General features: G+C 40.1%; 1 pseudogene; it reads right to left on the bottom strand.

Annotated features, from left to right (window-relative positions):
• The window catches only part of LOC112674774 (centromere protein V-like), an 86,034-nt pseudogene extending 58,789 nt beyond the window's left edge, over positions 1–27,245 (bottom strand).
• Positions 27,246–27,627: the final 382 nt, after the last annotated feature.

Here is a 27,627-nt window from a genome sequence, read left to right as displayed (position 1 = left end):
ACATTCCACCTAGAATCCACACTCTTAATCTCTGCCATTCTAAACCACCACACCTTACATGAGGACTTCGTTTATCTGTTAATTTAAGTATGTAATAAATACACACAATAATTTACAGTTAATTTACAGTGTCTTTTTTTTTTAAAGTTTTTATTTATTTATGATAGTCACACAGAGAGAGAGAGAGAGGCAGAGACACAGGCAGAGGGAGAAGCAGGCTCCATGCACCGGGAGCCCGATGTGGGATTCGATCCCGGGTCTCCAGGATCGCGCCCTGGGCCAAAGGCAGGCGCTAAACCGCTGCGCCACCCAGGGATCCCTAATTTACAGTGTCTAATCTTAATTTCCAGTTCTTTCAGCAACATATGTTAAGGAAATGTCCTTGGCCTACGTAGGGTATTTCATTCTATCCATTGCACCTTTTAAGTTTCTTGAGGGCATAGATCAGGCCAACATCCAGCACCATGCCAGGAATGTAATTAATGCTTAATAAATATTTGTGGAGGCAATGAATGAATTCAAGTTCTCCACTGTTTCTGATTTATCATTGTCATTAATAACATCTATACGAGAAAGTCTTTTTATTAAGAAGGTTTTAAAAATTTAATACACATTTCAAAATCTTTAGGTTCTTGGTCTGAAATGCTCAGACACAGTCTTTATCAACTGTTATTTTTTGCCAATACACTGAAGATTTGGCTGTAGATTTTGACCCCAAAATAGCTTTTTGGTATCTATTGAACTATACTTGCTTTTTATCTCCCCCATGCTCTTTAGTCATTTGGTACCATGTCCTATAGCCTCCATGTGCACCTTTCTGCATCCCAAGGAGAAAGTTCTCCCTGAGTTCATGAAAAGAAATCCAGATGACTACTACTATATTTATTATACATGAATTCCCCCACTGCCCTCTAGTGTCTTCCAGAATCCAGGCTGAGAGACTGGAAACAGGTCACTGAAATCTGATACTAAACATAAGATTCACAAAATTCACCATTTCATGTAGAAAGGTACACTAGAAATTTCCATCTCCTTAGATGTATTGATCACCAATTATAACAAAATAGGCAGAAGGAGGGAAAGATAGAGGAAAAAAGAGACTAAGATAGACTGTTACATCCTCAACTATCCATATCAGGAGAAGGATCATGCCTTGACTCCTTTTCTGGTTATTATATTAAGCACCTATTTCCTAATGAACTTAGCTTTAATAACTAATAGGAAGTCTTAAAGAATTGGCGGGGGGTGGGGAAAATATTAGTTTAGAGAATATTCCTCACACTGTGCTCCCTTGACTTGGTTTTCCTCAAAACACTTATCAACCCTTCATGTTAAATGGGGTCTTTGATCAAATAGACTAGGAAAAAAAGTGCGTTTAAATGCTTTTTTTTTTTTTTTTAAGATTTTATTTATTTAGTCATGACAGAGAGAGAGAGAGAGGCAGAGGGAGAAGCAGGCTCCCTGCAGGGAGCCCAACATGGTACTCGATCTCGGGTCTTCAGGATCACACCCCGGGCCGAAGGCGGCCCTAAACTGCTGGGCTACTGGGGCTGCCCAAAAAGTGGGTTTAGAACAATTAAATGGTTTTCTTTGTACAACTTCTCAGATATTTTTCAAAACATACTGCATAAATAGAAATTTATAGGATACCTTAAGTTCACTATATTTTCTCATCCTTTTACACCAATATGGTAAAACAAAGCTATACAGTTGAATGTTCATTTATCTATAGGAAATGTGTATTTGTTGAACCATACATGACAAGTAAATTTCTTTCAAACCCAAAGCTGAGGACTTAAATTTCCCCAAAGCCCTATTTGTTGAGAACCCATGTGTCTAACAAACATGCCATTTAACAGTCCTTCTAAGCATATACTGCAATCTCAAACACACAAACACACACACCATTAGTAAACTTCATTTATCTTTTTGGGGGAATTGATCATAACATTTTGCATTTCCTTACTCTGCAGGATCCTTCTATGAGTTGGGTGCTCACTTTCTATGTAATTAATGCACCAAGAATGACTAATGAAACCATTTATCAGTTCTACTAGATCCAGCAATGTGCTCAAAATTTGTGATCTCTTCCATTCTTCTTCTTTTCCTCTGATTATTAGAGCCAGAAAAGTGAAGTTCAACTACTGTCACTGTCACTTACTCATTGTAAGTTGGACAAATTATTTCATATTTGTTAGTTTTTGTTTCCCTCCTTGTATTATGAATAGTAATATTTCTTTTGAGAGTACTTATGAGATTAAATGAGCACATTGTTTTAAGAGGACTAGCACAACTCATTAACAGGAAGTATTCCACAGAGGCTACTTCCCAACATTCTGTCATTCTATCCACTTCATGCCACCTCCTTCTCAATTTATCATCTAATCTCCCTAAATCTTTTAGTAAGAAAATAAAATATTCCAGAGCATACTTTGTATTCTTTCTAAATTCTTTAATCAACTTCTAAATTGTCTATCTAATTGGTACAATGAAGTTCTCTTAAGAAGCAGTAAAATTAGGGGATTCCTGGGTGGCTCAGTGGTTGAGCATCTGCCTTTGGCTCAGGTCATAATCCCAGGGTCCTGGGATTGAGTCCCCGAAGGGAGCCCGCTTCTGACTCTGCCTATATCTCTGCCTCTGTCTGTGTCTCTCATGAATAAATAAATAAAATATTAAAAAAAAAGAAGCAGTAAAATTAGAAGGGAAAATGAAAGGTACTACCATGCCATGGTGGGATACATTTACCGAGTTCTCTCTTTTCTAATCCTTTCAGCCAAAACTGGAAAGATGCAACATTTCCTTCACTCAAAGTGTTATAGACAAGGCTAATGAAAAAATGTCTAATGTTTGCTGACTTACAGGTTCATATCTTATCTTATTTAAAGAAAAAAAATGTAGGTGAGCTAATATATAGAATTGTTGAATTATATTATATACCTGAAACTAATATGATACTGTATGTTCATTCTACTTGAATAGAAAGAAATTGAGAAAGCAATCTATTCCACATACTTGATTGACAGAGACATTGATCCTGATTGTTGTTCTATTTGGTGTTGGTGAGAATACAGTAAAAGGTTACTAACACTAAAAAAAGAGAAAGAGAGAAGAAAAATTGTAGGTGATGACTTTCAAATTTCAAGTTAGATATTCTTTGTCACAAAAATGGAATTTAATTTTAGTTGTAAAATTTGGAGCTGGTGACATTTCAGAAAACTCTAAGTTTCATTCTCCATTAGAACATGAATTTCTGGGCAGCCCGGGTGGCTCAGCGGTTTGGCACCGCCTTCAGCCCAGGGCCTGATCCTAGAGTCCTGGGATCGAGTCCCGCATTGGGCTTCCTGCATGGAGCCTTCTTCTCCCTCTGCCTGTGTCTCAGCCTCTCTCTGTGTCTCTCTGTCTCTCATGAGTAAATAAATAAAATCTTTAAAAAAAAATGAATTTCTATTTGGAAAGTCTCATTTATTCCTAAGTTGTAATTTTAAAAAGAATTAATTATCTCCCTTATCTCTTAAGCAATAGAAAATGTGTTGTTTCTAATGGATGTAGACCATCTATGATGCTTTAAATTGGAATTTTTAACCAAAATACACAGAAGAGAAAAATGATTTTGACTTTGTGATTAGTGGGATGACATGTCTCTTCAGGGTTAATACCAAATCAGAGGCTTAGTGCTGGGCCCTCCAACCGCAGATCATCACTAAATAGTTATAGGTAGCCAGGTTCCTATTTCTAGGAAGAAAAATACATGTTGTGGGGCTCATGCTTAGTCCCCCATCCCTGACATCACAATCAATTTCTTCATTAATCTATTTATTCTCTTCAAAGGAGCTTTCAATGTTAGTTATTTTTGCTTTCTCATCTCCAATTCACTCTTGAACCTAACTCAATCTGGCACTCATACCCACCACCAGATTTAAATAGCTTCTTTAACAAGATTTATTGGGATCCCCGGGTGGCGCAGCGGTTTGGCGCCTGCCTTTGGCCCAGGGCGCGATCCTGGAGACCCAGGATCGAATCCCATGTTGGGCTCCCTGCGTGGAGCCTGCTTTTCCCTCTGCCTGTGTCTCTGCCTCTCTCTCTCTCTCTGTGACTATCATGAATAAATAATAAAATAAAATCTTAAAAAAAATAAAAAGATTTATTAATTTATTTGAGATGGGAGAGGGGCAGAGGCAGAGAGGGAGGGAGAAAATCTCAAGAAGACTCTCTGCTGAGTGTAGAGTCAGAGGCAGGGCTTGACTAGGGGTTTGATCTCAGGATCCTGAGTTCATGACCTGAGCCGAAATTAAGATTCAGACACTCAACGGACTGAGCCACCCATGTGCCTTGTTCACAAGTTCTTTTTAAGACAACTAAAAGCTTCTATTTGAACAAATCCAATTGTCAGTGATTAAACTGCATCCTTCTCAACACTCTTCAGTTCTTTTCCTTGAAACTTGGCTTATTTTGGCCTCTAGAACCTCATTTTCTCCATTTTCTTCCTATTTTACTTCTCCTCTTTGTTAGATCCTTTTCATCTCCCATCCCCAGGGCTCTATCAGAGATATCTCTTGCCTGTCTACACTCCCTTTAGAGGTGATATCATTTACTCTCTTGGCTTTAACTTTCCTCTGTAAGCCAGGAATTTCCAAATTTATATCATCAGTTCAGACCTCCCCAAATTCCATACCATACAACTACCTACTCAATATCTTCGTACTCATTTAATAGGAATCTCAAAAGTAATACATCCAAAAATTATTTCTTCCTATCCCATAGTATATTTCTCACAAAGTCCTCCTTAACTTAGTAAATGTCAACTTTGTCCTTCTGTTGTTCAGACCAAAAGCTTTGGAACCATCCTGGACACCTCTGTTTTTCTTATACCCATATCCAAGCTATTAGCAAATCCTGTCAGCTCTATCTCCAAAGTATATTCAGAATCCAACCACTTATTACTACCTTGCCCACAATCTCCCTAGTTTAATCCATTATTTCTTTTAAAAAAAAAGATTTTTTATTTTATTTTTTTTTTATTTGTTTGACAGAAAGAGACTGAGAGAGCACAAGCAGGGGGAGTGATGAAGGAAGAGAGAGAAGCAGGGTCCCTACTGAGCAGGGAACCCGACGTGGGGCTTGACCCCAGGACCCTTGGATCATGACCTGACCGGAAGGCAGACACTTATCTGAGCCCCCCAGGTGCCCTACTCCATTATTTCTTTTCCTGAACTGCTAAGGAGTTTCCTAACCTGGCTCCTTCTCTCTCTCTCACCTCCTTCAGTCTATTCCCCACCACAGCATTCCAAATGATCCTTTTAAAACCTAAGTTCTATCATGTTACTCTTCTAATTGAAATCCTCTAGTATCTTCCCATCTCAGAATTAAACTTTGAAGTTTTTATTGAGCTTTATAAGACTCTACATGATTAGGCCCCTCCTTCCTCTCTTTCCCCCTTGCTTACTTGCTGTCAAACTGACCTCCTTGCTATTTTCAGAACAAACCAAGTATATTCCCACTATTCCAAATTCTCTGTAACATATTTACCGCCTACTAGTGTGAAATTCCCTAAATAGTATCTAGAATATCACCTTATTACTCTCTACCTACTGATACTTTTTTTTCTTCTTAGCATTTACTACCCCCTGAAAATAGTATGTGTATTTTTATTTGATATCTCTCTTCTCCACTAGAAGTTTATAAGTTTCCATAAGACAGTGGGCATTTTTTGTTTTGTTACTGCTATATTCCACTTCCTCAAACAATACTCAGAATATACAGGGATTTGGTAAATATTTGTTGATTGGTTGAATGAGCTAATTTAATAAAGAAGCAATGGCAAGAGAATGAGATTAGCATCCATTGAATGGTCAGCTTGTCCTTTGCAATAGGGCACTTTTGATAAGAATTCACATAAGACCCAAATATTCTCTTACTCTGGGATGATATTAGAAAACCCAAAAACTATTTACCTTCCCTTACACCTTCTTATCTCCAACCCTTGAATTTTTCTGTTTCTAAGACCCTGGTCATTCAGCCAATCTTTGTCATAACACACGAGTCATACAATTCTTTATCTCAAGCTTTTCTTCTGCCAGACTAAGAGGATAGTATGATGTACTTGGAATTAATCCCACCTAGAGAACTTTCTTTCCTACTGTCCTTCAGGAAAACTATTTATCGTGCAGCACCATTTGTAATTAAGATTTGAATCTTTTCCTCAGTATCATAATTAACTCCCCAGGTGGCCATGAATGTAGGTTCACAAAGGTGTAGCCATAAGGAGGAGCAGGACGCTGAGAGTTTGACTAAGTAGGTATACTTAGGTAACTTTTTTGTGCCTTCAGGATCTGCTGGTTTGATATTCATTTTGATGATAGGGTGCTGCTGGGTACCCACAACTTAATGGAGATATGATAGCACCATTTTATGAGAGGCAACGCAGGTCACTCCCTCTCTTGGTCCTATGATATCTACTGAGTTAGTTGCAGATAAGAGCTACTTCTTAATGTGACCACAGTTACTTAAACAAAGGGAATTATTTTGCTTCTTCCCCATAATAGATATTTGTCTTAGAGCTTGACTTGTTTTCACTCAACTTCCCAATCTGCCACAGGCAATTTCTTCATCACATTATCAGCTACGTCATTAGAGTGGCATGACTAATGGACCAGTTTGAGGGCTCTCCTCTTGTTCTGAAAACCTTCAGGTTCACATAACATACACAGATGTAAAAAGCATTACCTCTAAAGCATACACACACACCACACACACACACACACACACATCCAAAGATTTATACCTCTTTCTTAGTTATTCAATGGGCTCATTGAATAACTGTTTTTCACTTTGAAGAAAAAAAATCCTGATATTTTTCAGAGGTGACAGGATGCTATATTGTCCAGATTTCTATCCTTCTTTCCTGGTAAGATGTCTTGCCAAGGCTTCCAGGGTTTCTTCTACTTCCCTTTCTCCTCATATCATCAGGATGTGATAAATGTGGTGAACCAGCATGACATTCAGTAGGACAGTGATACAACCACGTTTCGTTTAGACAAAATTGTAGCATAAAGCTGGACAATTGATCAGACCCTGGGGCAAAACAGTAAGAGTGTACTATTTTCCCTGCCAGGTAAGAACAAACTGATTCTGATACCTTTTACTTACTGGACACAGATAAAAACTATTCACCAGTTTAATGGCTGCATAACAGATTCAATGGGCTGTAATGATTTTCTCGACTTAGGAGACCTCATCAAGAAAAGCAACTATAATTAAATTCACTACCTGATTAAGTTTATAATAATCTACCATCATTCTCTAAGATACATCTGCCTTCTGCATTAATCTAACTGGGGATGTGATAAGAATCATCAATCTTCATCTTTTAAGCCTTTAGTAGTAAGTAGTGGCACTAACATCTACAATTTCTCCAGAGATACAGGATTGATTATGATTTACTCTTTTGGAAAATAATAGACATTTCAAATGCTTCCTCTTTGCCATTCCTACCACAATGGGGTTCATACCAATTTTTCTCAACTCACAGCAAAATTGTTAATCAGAAAGCATATTTATATTTTCATTTCTTTTTTTATTGGTGTTCAATTTACCAACATACAGAATAACCCCCAGTGCCCGTCACCCATTCACTCCCACCCCCCGCACTCCTCCGCTTCTACCACCCCTAGTTCGTTTCCCAGAGTTAGCAGTCTTTACGTTCTGTCTCCCTTTCTGATATTTCCCACATATTTCTTCTCCTTTCCCTTATATTACCTTTCACTATTATTTATATTCCCCAAATGAATGAGAACACACAATGTTTGTCCTTCTCCGACTGACTTACTTCACTCAGCATAATACCCTCCAGTTCCATCCACGTTGAAGCAAATGGTGGGTATTTGTCGTTTCTAATAGCTGAGTAATATTCCATTGTATACATAAACCACATCTTTATTCACTCATCTTTCGATGGACACTGAGGCTCCTTCCACAGTTTGGCTATTGTGGACATTGCTGCTATAAACATTGGGGTGCAGGTGTCCCTGCATTTCATTGCATCTGTATCTTTGGGGTAAATCCCCAACAGTGCAATTGCTGGGTCATAGGGCAGGTCTATTTTTAACTCTTTGAGTAACCTCCACACAGTTTTCCAGAGTGGCTGCACCAGTTCACATTCCCACCAACAGTGTAAGATGGTTCCCCTTTTCTCCACATCCTCTCCAACATTTGTGGTTTCCTGCCTTGTTAATTTTCCCCATTCTCACTGGTGTGAGGTGGTATCTCATTGTGGTTTTGATTTGTATTTCCCTGATGGCAAGTGATGCAGAGCATTTTCTCATGTGCATGTTGGCCATGTCTATGTCTTCCTCTGTGAGATTTCTGTTCATGTCTTTTGCCCATTTCATGATTCAATTTTTGTTTCTTTGGTGTTGAGTTTAATAAGTTCTTTATAGATCTCGGAAACTAGCCCTTTATCTGATGTGTCATTTGCAAATATCTTCTCCCATTCTGTAGGTTGTCTTTTAGTTTTGTTGACTGTATCCTTTACTGTGCAAAAGCTTCTTATCTTGATGAAGTCCCAATAGTTCATTTTTGCTTTTGTTTCTTTTGCCTTCGTGGATGTATCTTGCAAGAAGTTACTGTGGCCGAGTTCAAAAAGGGTGTTGCCTGTGTTCTCCTCTAGGATTTTGATGGAATCTTGTCTCACATTTAGATCTTCCATCCATTTTGAGTTTATCTTTGTGTATGGTGCAAGAGAGTGGTCTAGTTTCATTCTTCTGCATGTGGATGTCCAATTTTCCCAGCACCATTTATTGAAGAGACTGTCTTTCTTCCAGTGGATAGTCTTTCCTCCTTTATCGAATATTAGTTGACCATAAAGTTCAGGGTCCACTTCTGGATTCTCTATTCTGTTCCATTGATCTATGTGTCTGTTTTTGTGCCAGTACCACACTGTCTTGATGACCACAGCTTTGTAGTACAACCTGAAATCTGGCATTGTGATGCCCCCAGATATGGTTTTTCTTTTTTAAAATTCCCCTGGCTATTCGGGGTCCTTTCTGATTCCACACAAATCTTTTTTTTTCTTTTTTTTTATTTATTTTTTATTGGTGTTCAATTTACCAACATACAGAATAACCCCCAGTGCCCGTCACCCATTCACTCCCACCCCCCGCCCTCCTCCCCTTCTTAAAATAATTTGTTCTAACTCTCTGAAGAAAGTCCATGGTATTTTGATAGGGATTGCATTAAACGTGTATATTGCCCTGGGTAACATTGACATTCTCAGCAATCAGACAACAAAAAGACATTAAAGGCATTCAAATTGGCAAAGAAGAAGTCAAACTCTCCCTCTTCGCTGATGACCTGATACTCTACATAGAAAACCCAAAAGTCTCCACCCCAAGATTGCTAGAACTCATACAGCAATTTGGTAGCGTGGCAGGATACAAAATCAATGCCCAGAAATCAGTGGCATTTCTATACACTAACAATGAAACTGAAGAAAGAGAAATTAAGGAATCAATCCCATTTACAATTGCACCCAAAAGCATAAGATACCTAGGAATAAACCTAACCAAAGAGGTAAAGGATCTATACCCTAAAAATTATAGAACACTTCTGAAAGAAATTGAGGAAGACACAAAGAGATAGAAAAATATTCCATGCTCATGGATTGGCAGAATTAATATTGTGAAAATGTCTATATTTTCATTTCTTTTTGCTCCATGTTCTCAACTATATAGATTTAATGCTACATTTATAACACCTCTGTAAGCAAAGCTTGAGAAGATGTGTCATTTGCCCTTTGAAATACACTCATATTTACATGAAAAAGAAAGACCATAAGGTCCAAGCAGACCCAATTTCTAATTATTGGTTCTATTATTTCTATTATTTCTAATTATAAATTCATTATCTGCTAGAACACATGTAACTTTGCCCATATTAACTTTTCTAAGCCTCAGTTTTCTCATCTATAAGAGAGTAACAAGTCTAAAGACTTAAGAGGCAAACTCACTGAGCACAGGAATGTAGAGTAACCACAGGCAGGGCTGTAAAGCATAAATTGATCTTTTTGCCTATAATACTCCAACTCTCCAAGCCTTCTGCTTTTCTTTTGGATTTTTCTGGGAAAGACACTGTTTATTTTCTCTGCTGAGATTTAATTCCTTCTTATGTATATTCCCTTAACATCATCTGTCTCTCTTTCTAGTGTTTGTCTCAGTTGTTATTTTATATTCATTTTTGTATTTACTTGAGTATTATCTGTTTATGCCAACATTCTCTGTGCCCTGTGAGAGGAAGCCCTGTCTGCTTTAGCTCATCTTTGTCATCTTTGTACTTAACATAGGGCTTGACTATTACAGGCACTTAAAAATCACAGGGTGCCTGCCTAGCTAGGTTGGTAGACTATGCAACTCTTGATCTCAGAGTATTTCCTATGTTAAATACAGATTACTTTAAAAACTAGTTGAATGAATGAATGAATGAATGAATGAATGAATATCACAAAGGAACAACTTATTAACACTTACTATGGGTAATACTCCATGCTTTATGTACATTACACATATAACACCCAAACATCCTTCATATTTCTTTATTATAAATTTGAGAAAGTGAGATTTAGAGAAGGCTCAGTGCTGAAATTTTTCTATTTTCTTCATTGGTCTGAATATTTTCTCTCTTCCCACAAAATCTTGATCACATAAAAATCTCAGGTGCATGATACAATTTGTATGCAATTTCAAGACCTTCAATGCAACATAGCTGATTTGGGAACTCTAGTCTGCATTAGAAACATCTGAACGCTAATTTAAGTACCTCCATCATGCACAGAGATTCTATTCTGTAGTTCAGGAGAGAAACCCAAGTATATATGTTTTTATAAAATACCTCAGGTGATGCTGGTGCTAATGCAAAGACTATGTATATATCACTTAAGAAATTTTGAAGCCCAGAAGCCCAGAGTTCAGGAAGCAAACAGGTGGTAGGGTTGGAATGTTTAGTGATAGAGCACAGAAAACTTCAAAGGAAGGTCTTAGGGAAGAGAGGTTCTTGCTCCTAAATGTATGTATGTCAGAGAACTTCTGTATAATTGAAACAGTGATCTCTGTGAATCTGTCTTTTTAGGTTACTTCCCTAAAACTACAGACATTTGTTTTTGTTTTTGAGAAGGAGAGAGAATGCATGCAGGGCTGGGGGAGAGAGAGAGAGAGAGAGAGAGAGAGAGAAAATCTTAAGCAGATTCCATGCGCTGCACAGAGCCTTACAAGGGGCTTGAGATCATGATCTGAGCCAAAATCAAAAGCTGGACACTCAGCTGAGTCACACAGGCATCCCCTAAAGCTATAGACATTTGTCCACAGCTCTAAAACAAATAGTAAAAAAATATGATATTGATTGATTGATTGATTGATTGTGATTGTTTAGGGAATTGTTCTACATCCTACTAGAAAGAGAAAACTGGTATATATTTTCAAGAGGATAATTTGGAATCTCTGAGAACGACAATTGAGATTTTTGTAGATGGACACAAAATGATCCATATGGTTATCTCTGGGCAGTGGACAAAGGAGCCTTATATGCCTCACTGAAGCACATTTCAAATGCTAACATAGGACTTCATGTATAAGAATGGGTACTATCACTCTATAAGTTAAATGATACACCTTGCCTTTGTCATGGAGATTATCAGATTATTTTTCCTTAAAATGTCTGCCAAGATCTCCATGAAGAACAAATAGAATTTCCCACTTACACATTCAACCCATGCATCCCCTTTATATAATTATTTTGATTCCTCAAATACGGACATTTAGGCAGTACAATCAAAATGAACAAATGGAGCTAAAAATAAATTATCAAATCAAAGAAAACTCTAAACTGATGCTACTGATTTCAAGTTTCAGGCAACTCTTCTTTAAAATAATATAGACATTATATTAGAAATAGTATAGATATATAAGAATATGTACATGTTAAGATAAGACTCTGAAATCAGATTGACCAGTAGTTCAAATATTAGCTTGGCCATTTACTAGCTATGTGATCAGAGGTCGAGTTTCTGAACTCTTCCAAGACTCAGTCCATTCATCAGTAAAATGGGATATCTACTGCATAGGTTTGATGTGAGAATTAAATGAAAGTATGTACTGAAGAGTGCATTAAAATGGACCTGTAAAGGTAGATATAAAAAGTTATTACTTGGGGGGGGGGGTGCCTAGCTGGCTCAGTCAGTGGAGTGAGCCAACTCTTGATCTCAGGGTTATGAGGTCAAGCCCCATGTTGGGGGATGGCTGGGTGGCTCAGCAGTTGAGCATCTGCCTTTGGTTCAGGGCTTGATCCTAGAATTCTGGGATTCTGGGATTGAGTCCCACATCAGGCTTTCTGCATGGAGCCTGCTTCTCCCTTTGCCTATGTCTCTGCATCTCTCTCTCTGTGTGTCCCTCATGAATAAATAAATAAAATCTTTAAAAAAAAAAAAGCCCCACGTTGGGTATGGCGCCTACTTAAAAAAATGATTAATTAATTAATTAATTAAAAAAATTAAGTAAAATGCTACTTCTATATTTTTCAAAAAGAAATTATTCCTTTTATTTTACTAGTCATCACGGAAACTGTATATTGAGAACAATCATAATAGTGATTACTATGAGGGTATGAAACAAAGGACCAGCAGGTCTGTCACAAACCTCAAATCGATAAGTACTTTAGATTGTGGCCACAGTTGTTTATAAACTCTGACTCTTGTCTTTTGGACTCTGATGGATGCTTTTCTTTCTGAGCCCAGTTGTTAAAAAAATATTTAAGAATTTGGGGTTAATGTACCTGTTAAACAAAATGACGAAGGATCCTTTGGTTTCTAGTTTTCAAGTTTCATGCTTGTTTTGATGTCTTTTGGAGAAGTGAAACTATTGTGATGCTCAAATGGTAGCAACACTTTTATCACATGCCCCATTAGTCAGTTCTCTTGATGTGAAAAGCTGAACTTGGTCCACACAGCTGTCATTTAGCATTCTCACCTGTGAAAAGAAAAATTAAAGAAAGATGGAAACTAGCTATTTTTCTGTTTCAAAAATAAAACAAGGCCAGTAGAACTGTCATCAGGTCACTTTTCTCAGAAAAGCATTGGCTGACATCCCAAAGGCAAATTGAATTGTGGAAAACAGTCCCGTTGATTTTTGCTGGACAAAGCAGGATAACTGAGGGCCAAAGCAGGCCATGAGTTGAAAATAGGAAGGAAAATAAAATGTAAATGAGCACTCATGAACTCACATTAATGTTGCCTTTGCTTTATTTGATGAACAAAGAAAAAACTGGGAATTGATTTTACAGTTAAATATTTACCTAAAGGTTGATTAACATAAAAGTATTTAATTTAGAGCACTGAAGTTGAGATGAGGTATGTCTAACTTCCATGGATGTTAACTTTGTACTCAGAATTATGTACAGATAAATGACCAAAGAAACATTCTGTCAGCCTGAGTTCCAAAATTAAAACATACTCACAAAGCAAGGCCGTGTTTCAAGTAACTCAATTTGTATTACTTTGGATCTAAGTGGAAATCATGATTTGACTCACATTCTAATGGAGTACAGAGAGAAAGCAAGTATCAGGGCTGAATACAAATACAATCACATTATATCTCATAAAACTTATTATTTTGGCAAGATAACACTACAAAGAATAGTATCATAAAACCTCTATCCTTGGGGCTCTTGACTGGCTCAGTTGGTGGAGCATGGGATTCTTGACCTCAGGTCATGAGTTTTAGCCATAAAGCTTATTTACTTAAAGAAAAATGTTAAAGATAGATAAAAATAACACTTTTATCCTCAAGTATAATACTTCAAAGACGGAGAAAGACATTATGTAATTAAATAAATAATGAAATCATTTGTGGGAATAAGAAAGAATAAAGAGTTATTTGCTTTCTTTCTTGTGGTATCTCTTCACTAGCTTTTATTAAATGAAAAACACTTTTGAGTGAAATTCTTAATGGAAAGTGCTTATGTTTATATTGTTCTGAGTAATTTTTTACACTCAGATAGATTCAAGTTACAGAAACATCCTATTAGGACAGGATTTCTTTTAAAGAAAAAGAAAAAAGGAGCTAGAAATTCTAAGCTCAGCTAGATGTTAAAAACTGCAATAAATTGTAACTAGAAAATAAAGAGTAAATTTATATGAGTAACAAAGACAATAATTTTTCCTGAAATTTGACATAGCCCTTCACTGAAGTATTATTTTTGGATTATCAATAAAGGATACTAAATAAACTAGATTGTAATTTAAGTGGATTTTTTTGTGTGGGAAATTTCACAGATGTAGTTATGAAACATAAAGAGACATATAAATGGAAAAGTTTGTTGAAGATGAGGAAGTGTATTATTATCTAAGTATTTCTTCACTTTGGTTAATAATTGATTGATATATTTGGCAGCTCCCACATTCGGGGCATATATATTGAGGATTGTTAAGTCCTCTTGTTGAATAGATCCTTTAAGTATGATATAGTGTCCCTCTTCATCTCTCACTACAGTCTTTGGGGTAAATTTTAGTTTATCTGATATAAGGATGGCTACCCCTGCTTTCTTTTGAGGACCATTCGAATGGTAAATGGTTCTCCAACCTTTTATTTTCAGGCTGTAGGTGTCCTTCTGTCTAAAATGAGTCTCTTGTAGACAGCAAATAGATGGGTCCTGCTTTTTTATCCAGTCTGAAACCCTGCGCCTTTTGATGGGGTCATTAAGCCCGTTCACATTCAGAGTTACTATTGAGAGATATGAGTTTAGTGTCATCATGATATCTATTCAGTCCTTGTTTTTGTGGACTGTTCCACTGAACTTCTTCTTAAAGGGGAATTTTAAGAGTCCCCCTTAAAATTTCTTGCAGAGCTGGTTTGGAGGTCACATATTCTTTCAGTTCCTGCCTGTCTTGGAAGCTCTTTATCTCTCCTTCCATTTTGAATGAGAGCCTTGCTGGATAAAGTATTCTTGGTTGCATGTTCTTCTCATTTAGGACCCTGAATATATCCTGCCAGCCCTTTCTGGCCTGCCAGGTCTCTGTGGAGAGGTCTGCTGTTACCCTAATACTCCTCCCCATAAAAGTCAGGGATTTCTTGTCTCTTGCTGCTTTAAGGATCTTCTCTTTATCTTTGGAATTTGCAAGCTTCACTATTAAATGTCGAGGTGTTGAACGGTTTTTATTGATTTTAGGGGGGGATCTCTCTATTTCCTGGATCTGAATGCCTGTTTCCCTTCCCAGATTAGGAAAGTTTTCAGCTAGAATTTGTTCAAATACATATTCTGGCCCTCTGTCCCTTTCGGCACCCTCGGGAACCCCAATTAAACGTAGGTTTTTCTTTCTCAGGCTGTCGTTTATTTCCCTTAATCTATCTTCATGGTCTTTTAATTGTTTGTGTCTTTTTTCCTCAGTTTCCCTCTTTGCTATCAACTTGTCTTCTATGTCACTCACTCGTTCTTCTACCTCGTTAACCCTCGTCGTTAGGACTTCTAGTTTGGATTGCATCTCAGTCAATTGATTTTTAATTTCTGCCTGATTAGCTCTAAATTCTGCAGTCATGAAGTCTCTTGAGTCCTTTATACTTTTTTCTAGAGCCACCAGTAGCTGTATAATAGTGCTTCTGAATTGGCTTTCTGACATTGAATTGTAATCCAGATTTTGTAAATCTGTGGGAGAGAGGACTGTTTCTGATTCTTTCTTTTGAGGTGAGGTTTTCCTTCTAGTCATTTTGCTCAGTGCAGAGTGGCCAAAAGCAAGTTGTATTGGGAAAAAGAGAAAAAGAGAGGAGAGAAAGAAGGAAAGAAAAGAGAAAGAGAAAAAAAGGGAAGAAAAAACAAACGAAAAAAAAAAGAAAAAAAAAGAAGAAAAAGAGAAAGAAAAAGAAAGGAGAAAAAAAGGGGCTGGGGGAAGGAAACAAATCAAAAAGCAAAAAAAAAAAAAAAAAAAGAACCACGGGGGAGTATCTTCTGATTCTGTGTACTTTAAGTCCCTTGGCTTCCCCTGGAACTTGTCCGTCTCGCTGGTCTTCTGGGGGAGGGGCCTGTTGTGCTGAGTTTCAGGTGTTAGCACTTGGGGGAGCTGCTGTGCCCCTGCCTGGTGCAGGGCTCAGTGGGGGTTGTTTACCCCGTGAGGCTGCAGGAGGAACAGCCCCAGTGGCGGGGCCAGCTCTCCAGCCCTGGAGTCAGCCCCCGCAGTAACCCCGGAGCTCTCCGTCTGCAGGGCCTGGAGGCTCCGGGGCGGGGCCGCTGATCTGCTCAGCTGGGGCAGGAGCGTCCTTGCTGTCCTGGGCCCTCCCGGCCTCTGCCTGTCCCGGGGGAGGCGGATCCTGGGCTGTGTCCCGGCGCCCTGTGCTCCGGGGCCTGCGCTGGTGGATTCGCGCTCCCGCCCCGCAGCCCCCTCCGCGGAGCCGCCGCCCGAGCCCCACCCCGAGCTGCTCCTGGAACCGCGCAGCCCCCTCCGCACGGAGCCTCTTCCTCTGCCCGAGCCCCTCCGAGCTGCTCCCGGGGCCGCGCAGCCCCCTCCGCGGAGCCGCCCCCGAGCCCCTCCGAGCTGCTCCGGGTCCCGCCGTGCGCTGCAGCCCTTAGGGAGCTCGGCGCACTCTCCCGGGGCGCAGGTGCCTGTTACTGTCCCAGGGAGCCCGAGGGCATCCTCGCCCTCCTGGGTCCTGCTCCACCTCCCCTGCGAGCCCCTTTCCGCCCGGGAAGGTCGGTGCAGCTCCTGCTCCTCCGGGACGGGGCTCTCCTGTCCTGGGGACACTCGCCCCGGCCTCAGCCCGGCTCCTCGCGGGGCCCCTCCCCCTTGGAGGCCTTTGTTTCTTTACTTCTTTTTCCCCGTCTTCCTACCTTGATAGAAGCGCGAACTCTTCTCACTGTAGCATTCCAGGTGTTCTCTCTTTAAATCTCAGGCCGAATTGATAGATTTTCAGGATAATTTGAAGGTTTTCTAGGTAATTTGGTGGAGACAGGTGATTTGGGGACCCTACTCTTCGCCATCTTGCTCCTCCCCTCTTTGAAGATGAGGAAGTATTCATCTTATGACAAAGGGTTTTGGAGCTTCATAAAAATAGTGAATTGAGATAATAGGCAATGGGTAACAAAATATGCCACATTAGCACAAAGAAAATTTTAGCCTGAATGCAATTGAGAAAAATACATACACATAAAGCTCTTGGCCCTTCCCCATTTGCTTAAGAGTAGGACATAAATTTGTCAAGTTGTTCCTCCTCCCTTTTCTACCAGGAAGGACACAATTTAGTCACCAGTGACAACTCTAGACCCTTATCAGCCCAGAGATTCACTACAGGAATCAACATCTCAAACTTTACTTACCAGGCTTTATTGCCCATTAGTTCCCCCACACATTTACCTTCCCACAATCCCCAGCCTCGAAACTCAGTCTCTTTCCTTTGTCCTGTCACTTCTCTAAAACTTTATTGTTCTATTAAGATACTGCATAAGTCCAAGTTCTAACCACTCCTTTGAGTTATTCATCAATGAGAACTCCCATGTATATGTGCAATGCACAATTTTCTATTTGTCTTTCTCTTGTTCATCTTCTGTCAGTCTAATTTGCAGGGTCCTACCTGGAGAACCTCAAGACGGTAGAGGAAAAAGAAACCTTTTCCTCCCCTACATAGAGATTCAGCAAATTGGCAATAGTTCTACAAAAATTATTCCAATAAATATCTTAAATCATGAAGAGATTTAAATTGTAGAAAGAAAAGCAGGTATGATCACTCCATTCATTAAGACAATGAGGCTGGTGAACAACATAAGATGAAAGGGCCATATACTTAGCAGAACACTATGTAAATTATAAGCTCCTGTCTGGGAGATACCAGTGCGCTGTAGTGACGTAGAGGGAGAACACAAAGATGGCATGCGCCAGCCTACATTCCCACAAAGTACATTCATAGTCCCCTAGATATGCCAAGGCTATTGTCCTGCTAAAGCTCCAGGACAACCAATAGGCCTCCCTCACGGAAAGACTAAGGGTGAGTCTCAGTCTGCTGTCCTCACAATGCCCTGGAAGTGGCAACCTACCACGAACTCTCTGGTTACTACAGTCCTGTGAGATCGGGGAATGCCGAGTCCCCCCTGGCCACCAAGCCCAGGTCACCAAGGATATTCCTGGGGTGGCAGCAGCAAAGACCAGCACACCAGGCATGCATAAAAGCTGCACTCTGGGAAATCCTGGCAGGCTGGAGTGCAGCAGCAAGACAGCACGGAGATAGCACCCACCCTCCAAGGTCTCTGGAAAGGGCTGCAGGTGGCCCTTACATATGTATTTCATGAGAAGCCTCGCTCTCAAGCTGCAGCTGTAATGATGAAGAGCTGATAGGCCTCTTTCACAGAAAGCCTGACCTGCTGGGTCTGTTGCCTGTTGCTGAGCCCTGCAGATGGTAGCCCGTCTAAGAACCCTTTCCCTGTTGATTGGAATCCTGCAGGATGCCCGAGCATAAGCCCCACTGACCACGGGAGCGGGGCGATGCAGAGGTCGCCCCTCGCAGAAGCCCCAAAAACCGTGGCACCTGAGCCTACTGGCTGCCCCCCAGGGGACAGTGGCGGAGGGAGGAGGGCACAGAGATGCCACCGGGGCCGAGCAAGGCAGACGGAGGGCGCGGAGCTGGCACCTGCTGGGAAAGGAACATTTATAAAGGGGGGACGGGGGGGGGGGGGGACAGAAAGAAAAACCTAGAGTTCAAAAAAGAAACAACAACAAAATGGTATCTGCCAGCTAAAGCAAGACAGAGAGAGAGGGCACAGAGATGGTATCTGCCAGGAAACAAAAAAGAAAGAAAAAAAGGGAAGAAAGAAAAAAGCCTGGAGTTAAAAAAAAAAAAAAAAAGATAGCATCCCGCAGCTGTAGCAAGAGCCCAAGGGGAGCCCCCCGCCCCCCCCAGTCTCCATCCCAGCAGAGGGCCTCGTGCGTGTTCAGGGAGATGCCTACCCCGCAGGCCAACCTTCCCACGCGCCATGCGGCACCCCTAGACTGGCGGCCTCTGCACAGGGGGGTCGGGGGGCACAAGCAGTCTCTGTAGCCGAGTGGATCTTGGGGACATGAGCGCCATCGGTTTTCAGAGCTAGATGGTTTTCCAGGTTCCTCTCCCAGGTTCTGGTCTTAAAGCTGGGGGTGCCCCCTGTGGGGTTTGAACCCTTGGCTCCTCTGGGAGAAGCTCTGGGTTTCGAGTTCCCGCCCTATCACTGCGTGAGGGGTGAGGTCAACTGCCAGGCTGATGGTGTCCTAGTGTCTCCTACCTCCGTATGTTGGAGGGAGGTCAGTGTAGACCTCCATTTGCCCGGTGCTTAGGAGTGATTAGCATTTGGGGTTTTGTTTTGTCTTGTCTTTTTTTTTTTTTTTCCAGAGGCATTTGTTCCAAATGTAGTGTAGCTTTGGTGTATTTGTGGAAGGAGTTGAGTTTACCTCTTAGGCTACCATTCTGAGCAGAACCTAGTTTTGTTGTGTGTGTGACCTAATGTATGTGCACAGTGTATTTTAGAATTTTCATTAAAATACAAGTGTGGTAAGCCATTAAGACCTACTGTCAATGAGGCCCAAGGGTGCAAGAGCACCTGGCTCTGAGGGTTCCAAACAGAGGAGGATCAGTCATTGGCCTTGACAAAATTCAAAGCCAGAGAGACAAGTGGTGGTGAAACAAGAAAGAAAATTATTTCAGTGAGGTCAATATTGGAAAGACAGCTGACTAACGTCTCAAAAAGTCTCTGAAGTGCAGAAAGTACTTCTCTGGTTTGTATAAAGAAGATGTGGGACAAAGGTCAGTGGGTAAGAGCAGGTGAGCAGTAAAGGTCAGGCTGATCATTGTGTTAAAGTCAATCCCATGGGGTCTTATTGGTATTAGGCCAGTCCCTATTGCTTGAAGGAGTAGTTTTGATTCCCAAAAAAGGGATGCTTTGCCTGCAGGGTCTTTTGCCTGAGTTAAAACTAAAGCTGAAAAGAACTTAATCAGAAAGTGCAGGGGGGTGGGGGTGTCTGGGCGACTCAGTGGGTTAAGCGACTGCCTTCCATCGGGTTGATCTGGAATCCTGGGATTAATCCTCGGGTGGGGCTTCCTGTTCAGTTGGGGGCCTACTACTCCCTCTTGTTCTGACACCCCCTCCACACACACTCATGCTCTTTCTCTTGCCTCACTCTCTCTCAAATCTTAAAAAAGAAAAAAAAAAAAAAGAAAGTGCAGATGGAGGCCAAAATGGGGGTAGTTGAAGTCCTCTTTCAGTACCAATATTTATTCCTTTATTAGGAATGTTGTGTAAGGATCTACTGTAGGCCAGGGACTTTCCTAGGTATCCAAGTACAGCAGGGAACAAATCTATGAACCACTGGAATCTACAAAGTAAAGGGGAAAGAGTCAATAAACATATTTTCAAGTAATGACAGATACGTGTTTCAAGGGGAAATAAAGCCAGATAATAGAACAGAGAGAATGATGAGGTGTTGTTTTCCATGGGGAGACCAGAGCATTCTTCTCTGAGGAAGTGGCATTTGAAAAGAAAATTGAATACGTTAAAGTGAAACTGAGGGAGAAAAACGGGGAAGAGGCTGTAGCCATGACCCTGGGAGAAAAACCCAGGAGCACTGCAGGTGCATTAGGAGGACATTGTAGTGAGGACAGAGAGGACTTTAAGAGGAGTTTACAGTGTAGCCAAAAACAACGATTATTTTAAACTACCATTCTACTAGTAGCATTTACTTCAGCTTTCTCATTTCACACCAAATGGAAAATTCACAAGGGACAGAGATGGGAAGAATTTTACATGTGAATCACAGAATTTAGAACTAAAAACTCGTCTTCGACATAGTAGAAAAAAATCAAATCCCTAGGGCTCTAAGGACTGCTGAAAGAGAAAACTGTCAAATTTCCACTTACCCTCAACAAAAAGATACAGTCAGTAGCATCATCATCAAAACACTTAATGAAGAAGAACTGTGTGAAAGATGGAGCCACTTAGGGCATGTAAATGCCTCTACTAATGGTTATGGTAATTATTTAGTCGAAGAATATCACGTGTAGTTACCTTATAATTTGGGATATAAGCTATGTAAAACAAAATACAGGGTAATAGACTTTATGGGGCTAACCACAGTGAATGATGGCAGGGTTCTCAGGATTTTTTGCAATAATTACACATTTTACTCAGAATATTCCTTTATATTTGTCAGGCTCACATATAAACTCCTGAGATGTTGAAATCCTGTATGTCCAAAAAAAATCCCCATGCCATTTTGTCTCCTGCTTAATGTAGTCAATAACTGAGAGCCTCTACTTGCCCGCACATAAACAGCTTGGACATCTTCAAGGAATGATGAAAGTGTCTTGACAATGTTTCATAAACTGTTCATTACTGGGGTGCCTGGGTTGCGCAGTAGGTTAAGCATCCCACTCTTGATTTTGACTCCAGTCATGATCTCAGGGTTCTGAGATCTAGCCCAAAGTCAGTCTTCACACTCCATGCGGAGTCCTCTTGTCCCTCTGCCTCCCCCTCTGCCTCTCCCCCAGCTCCTGGGTGTGCGCACTCCTATGTGCAAGCGCTCTTTCTCTCTCTCTCTCTCTCTCTCTCTCTCTCTAGTAAATAAATAAATTCTTAGTTCATTACCTACTAGGATAGTTGAATGTGTGAAACCCAGTTAGTGCCCAAACAGTGATCAGGATTTTGTTGTAGATTTTTTTTGTTTAATTCTTCAATTCTAGACCACACACACACATACACACACATACACACACATACACACACACACACACACTTGAGATACAGAAGAGGTAGCTAGCAACAAGGCAAACCTTTGAAAAATCATAAAGCAAATACTTCAAAGAAAATATGTTTTCCCTGGAACACTGCACAGTGCTTAGCTGGCATGTTGTCAGCAAACAAAAAGAAATTCAGTGTTAGCGTTTATGACAGAGCACACAACATAATAAAGAGGATTTGGTCTGAATAAAGAGATGGTCCTAAAATGCTTCAGACCATCTGCAGCAGCACTTTAGGACCCGAGCAGCCTGGTGGCAGTCTTCTTTTCTATCAATTATTTGTTGCCAGCCCCCGAGATAAGAAACGAGCCCTACTGGTGTTATTAAAATAAGAAAAATAGGAAATCTCATTTAACATTGCCAACAGCTTCAACTCATTCTGAATCTCCCCATATAGCAGCCAATAATCCAATAATGATATTGTTTCCAGTAATATACTTAAATATATCTCACTACAAATAATTGTGTCTTGACACTCCATAAATGTTTTGCACAGTGAAATCTTTTTTAGTTCAAACATCTTCATTTTAATGATATTTCATAAAACTTGACTATTAGGTAAAATAAACCAGTACTGTAAGCAACTGTGCATAACCACATAAAGCACCTATAAGTCATCTTTTTTTTAAACCTAAATTGTCTTCTTATAGCCACTGTCAATGTTGATAAATTAAGCTTCACTTAGTTGTCCTGACTCACCTGGGTCTACCTTGTTGTCCGTTATAAACAAAGTTTTCTTCTAGATTTGCTTTCTTGGCCTCTTTCTTCTACACTCCCCCAATACTGACATGTCAGTTTTTGAATTTGGTGTTTTGCATGTTCGAACTGTTATATCAAATAAGCCTAGACTCTTTGATCCCTTCTAATGCTCCCCTGACACAATATCTAAAATATTTTTCCAGTTTTTTCATCTTGATTTCTCAGAGACCTCTTGTGGGAAAATTTTGTCAGTAAAAAATGTGAGTGACATCAACTGTGAACTGTGACATAAACTAGTAACTGACAGTTCATGCAATGGGCTATATTTCAGTACAGTTTGCAATGGTAATGGCATATATTTTGATTTTAATGTAATACCAATCATGGAAGAAGAATGTAGAAAACTTAGATGTTAGCTCCATATAAAAAGAGAGAAAAATTTTAGAAGGACACGTGTAATACATAATGAGGAAGGGCTAGGCAGTACTGTTAGGAGGAAAATTTACTATACTAAAATCAGGGAGGAATTTAGGATGGGCAATATGTTAAAAGAGATTCTGCACTATGGTAAAAGCAGAATGATTTTATCAACAAAATGACACAGATGTGATTCACAAAGCAAAAGATGTCTTTGTCAGTAGGGGACCTGTAGTTAAGGTACAGTTTCTGGTAAGAACAATGACTGAGATGATATGGGAAGAATAAGGTTGTGTATATTAAAGGGAAATCTTCGAGCCCATGAGCTCAAGAGCATCTGCCTGTCAATTCTCCCACAAACCTGATCTACCAATCTGAAGTAAATCAAATTTTCATAGTTCCATGATGCCTCCTAGACTGGTCTCCTGCTATAGGTTCATGAGGAAATCCTGTAACAGGAAGTGCATCTACATGCGATCATATTTTGCTCTCTTATAGGTAGATCGATCATGTTATTTATAACACAAATGAAATTTTCTTTTTAAGTTTTCTTTAAGATATTTTATTCATTTGAGAGAGACAGAGTGAGCACACACTAGCAGGGGGAGGGGTAGAAGAATTTCTTGAATGATGGCCCAAGAATTCATTGACATGCTCTACTACACTCCCCCCTTTAAAAAAAAAAAAAGGATTTTATTTATTTATTTAGGAGAGACACAGGCAAAGGGAGAAGTAGGCTCCCTGTGGGGAGCCTGATGTGGACTCGATTCCAGGACTCCAGGATCATCCCCTGAGCCGAAGGCAGATGCTCAGCTCTGCTTCTGTCATGGTCATAAGAACATGCCCTGGGGAGCTCACTGGTACCAGGAGAAGGGAGACATGCATCAGACATGTGCTCAGCTCCCCGGCACCTGGCACCTTCCAGTTATCACCTTAGTCAACTCTAGACCTATGTGAATGAGGGTGAAGCTCACTGCTGTCATGCCACTGAATTTGGGATATCTTTGTTATACATCAATAACTAACTGATCCAAGGCTGTATCCTAAGCACAGACTAAGCTCTGAAGCATCTGTCAGCCTTGTGAGCTATATTATTAGCTCTGTTTTGCAAGAAACTAAAGTTTAGAGAAGTTCTCTAATTGAGTATAGTTTCTAGCCAGGCCTGCCTAAGTCTTTCTTCTTTAATCCTATCAATACCTTTCAGTGTTCTAGAAAATTCAGGTTTGATCCTTTTCTTGAACTTTCCTTTACCCTGCTTTTGGATGGATATACTCAGTGGGTAGGACTAGAAGGCTTTCTCTCTTTTGTTTTCTGTTTTTGACCTGAGTAATAATGACACTAACAAGGGCCTGATTGTGAAGCTGGAAAAAGCTAATCTGCAGCTATGCAATTGCTCTAATTTAGGCTGCTGTTTCTTCTTCCAGAGACGTATACTACTCTTTCCTTTCAGGTACACATTTTTTTGTTTGAATCCTTCTCAAATTAAAGAGAAAAAGATCTGAAATATGTGCTTGGTGAAAACAACTCACCAACACTGTATGATCTTGATCCTAGTTAATTGCATTTTAACCTTATCTCTAAATGAGGAATTTATTTATTTATTTATTCATTTTTAAAGATTTTTTATTTTAAGTAATCTTGATATCCAACATAGGGCTCAAACTCACAATCCCGAGACCAAGAGCCCCATGCTCTACCAACTGAGCCAGTCAGGTGCCCTGCTAAATGTGGAATTTAGGGCTTTGTTTTTTTTTTTTTTTTTAAGGGCTTTGTATTCTTTTAAATATACTTGAAGCATTTTCTGCTCTCCTTTTCTTTCTTCCTTATAAAGGAATAACTGGTATATATTGACTATGTCAATAGAAGGAAAATGAAATGAAGTAGGAATTCAGTAAGTAAACAGATATCATCAAGGAGTCTACAGGGGGATGGGAGACCACATGGAATCCTTGGGAATTAGAGGTAGCAGGAGTTAGGAGAGGCAGAGAAAATGCAGATATAAAAGAATAAAATCCGATATTTAATCTCATACTCTTTTAAAAGTCCGTTGTCTTTTAAAAATGTAACTTTCAATTCAATAAGTATATCTTTTTAGTGCCAAGCGTGCTAAATCCATGTATAATACTGAAGAAATGTAGGACCTTATACTGCAATAAGAGGGGCTTGCAGCAACATTCTCCTTATATGTGATCAGCGTTTTTTTTCAAAGTTATATGATAAATATAACCTGTGGATTTTGGAGAGAGCAAATAAGCCACCATTTGGTAAGAGTTTTAGTTGATAAAACATTTGTGAAGAACAATTGGCAGTATAAATCAGAAGCCTTAAAAATTTGTGCCTTAGAGGCTTACTTAACATTCCTAATTATTAGAAAAAGGCAAGTAAGTGCACATGAAGACCACAATGAGATACTACCTCACACCCATGAGGATGGCTCTGGTCCTAGTTCACTAGGGCCACTAAAACAAAATACCACTGGCTGGATGGTTAAACAACAGAAATTGATTTCTCACAGTTCTGAAGACCAGAAATTTTTGTCAGGATCATGGCCATTTGGTGGTTTCTTAGGTTGTTCTCCTTTGCTTGAGATGCTCACTTTGTCTGTGTCTTCACATTGTCCTTTCCTCTATGCACACATGGAAATGGACAAATCTCTGTACTTCCTCCTCTTAAGGACAGCAGTCCTACAGGATTAGACCCCTACCCTCATGACCTGTTATATCCTTAGAGCTCTCTCCTTCAAAATAGTCACATTGGGGGTTAAGTCTTTAACACATGAATCTGTGTGTGTAGGAGTGGGAGTGACATATAATTCAATTCATAATAATCTTATTGTTTACAATAGCCCCAAGTGAGAAATATTTCAAATACCCACCAATACATCCTTAAATACATCCTTATACATTCATATGATGGAATATGATTTACATGTATATATTAACATGGAATGATGTCATGATATAGTGAGATGAAAAAAGATATATGCATGTATATGCTATAAATGCAATGTGTGTAGTGTGATCTCATTTTGTAAATATAGAAAAATGCATCCACAAATACATTTTTAAATTTCTCTTCCTTTCTCTCTACCTATATATGATCATCAGGAAAGATCATAAAGTAAACCTAGGAATAAATTTATTGAATAGTGGGTTATGATTGATTTTTCCTTTTTCCTTTAAAATTAAGTTATTGCTTGAGTATTTGTATCTGAACGTATTTTATTCATATATTCCTTAAGTAACATTTTCATTTTTTAAAAAAATCTATAAAAATTGAAAATACAATTTACAAAGAATTAAATCCTTAAGGCTTAAAAGGTAATCTGAAATAAAGAGGCTAAGGAGTCTATTGGATATTTTCCAGTATCCCTCTTAGGTTAGTACCAAAATCCAGAGGCTATGAATTTTGATTCATATTCTAAGCACTGAGTGTTATATACATATATCTGTTTCCTACTTTTTTTCATCTAAGGCAATGTTCTTCAGAAAATCTTATCCTTCATGCTAAGAAAATGATTGCTCTTGTGCCTACTGATAGATAAGTGGCACAGTCCCGACCCTGTAGTAAACTGGCATTCAGCGGGCTTTCCCCAGCTCCTTGAGAGCCGGGTATGCTACAGAACAGCTCTTTTTGGCGTCCAAGAACAGCTAGAACAGATCGTCTCTCACCCTGTAAGGCCAGCTGACATTTGATTCACCCACTGGCAGCCACCCAGTCCTCCTGCGAGCTGGTTGCACAGAATGGAGCACTTCATTGGCCTCCTAGGCCCCAGGGCTGAAGGAGAGACCTAACAGCAGAGTGGGAGCCAGCTGCCAAGGACAGCGTGGGCGGGGTGAGGGATGACACTGAGGGGTGTCTCCAGGATCCTCTCCACAGCTCCCCCCACACTGTGAGTCTGAGCCCCCCTCTGGCTGCCTCCTTCCTGGCCGGGTGGCCTGCGGCTGAGAAGGAGCCCTTTTCTGCTTACCCTCGAGAGACAGCCTGGGGTCTGCCACGAAGAATCTAACTGAATCGACTGTGTTTGAAAATAAGTTTCTTTTGTTCTTGTCTTTGAATAAAGGATTCACTGGGTACGAAACGCTGGCTTCAAGTATCTTTTCCCTCAGACGTTTTTGATGATTCCATTTCTTCTTGTGACATATACCCCTGCTTCTCATTCCCTAGTAAAGCTGTTTCTTCTCTCTGGAAGTTTTACCAGGTTTTTCCTCATCCTAAGTGTTCTGAAACGTGTCTTCCGTTTATCCAGTGTCTCTGGATGTCGTTTTTCCTTTGTCCTACTCGGTCCTCGATGAACCCATCCAGTCTGACACTTAGTGCAGAGAAATCCCGCTCTGCTGTTCGTGGCATGTTGTCTTCCATCCCTTCTGTCTGGTGTCTTCTAGATGGCCTACCTGACCGATCCCAGACCTTCTTCACCTATCCTACATGTTTTAGAAAGTTCTTTCACGCTCTGTAGGACTTTATTTCATAACTGCAAATTATGCCCTATCGATGTGCTTCCCAAACGTCCCTGTGCATACAGATCACCTTGGAATCTTAGTTAAATGAGGATTCTGATTCCAGGTGGCACCTGAGCGTCTGTATTGCCAGGGGTTCGTGGAGATGCCAGTGCTGCTGGTCTGCAGCCCGGGCTCTGTACAGCAGGCCCTAGACAACGTGGTAGCATGGCAGGTCCCGAAATGCACCCTGAGACACAGGGACTCCACAGTCAGCCAGCGGGGGGACCTCT

Source organism: Canis lupus, chromosome 14, assembly GCF_003254725.2.
Source record: "Canis lupus dingo isolate Sandy chromosome 14, ASM325472v2, whole genome shotgun sequence".
NCBI lineage: Eukaryota > Metazoa > Chordata > Mammalia > Carnivora > Canidae > Canis > Canis lupus.
The sequence above is the reverse complement of the archived record's forward strand: the minus strand, read 5'-3'. Positions and strand labels throughout refer to the sequence as shown.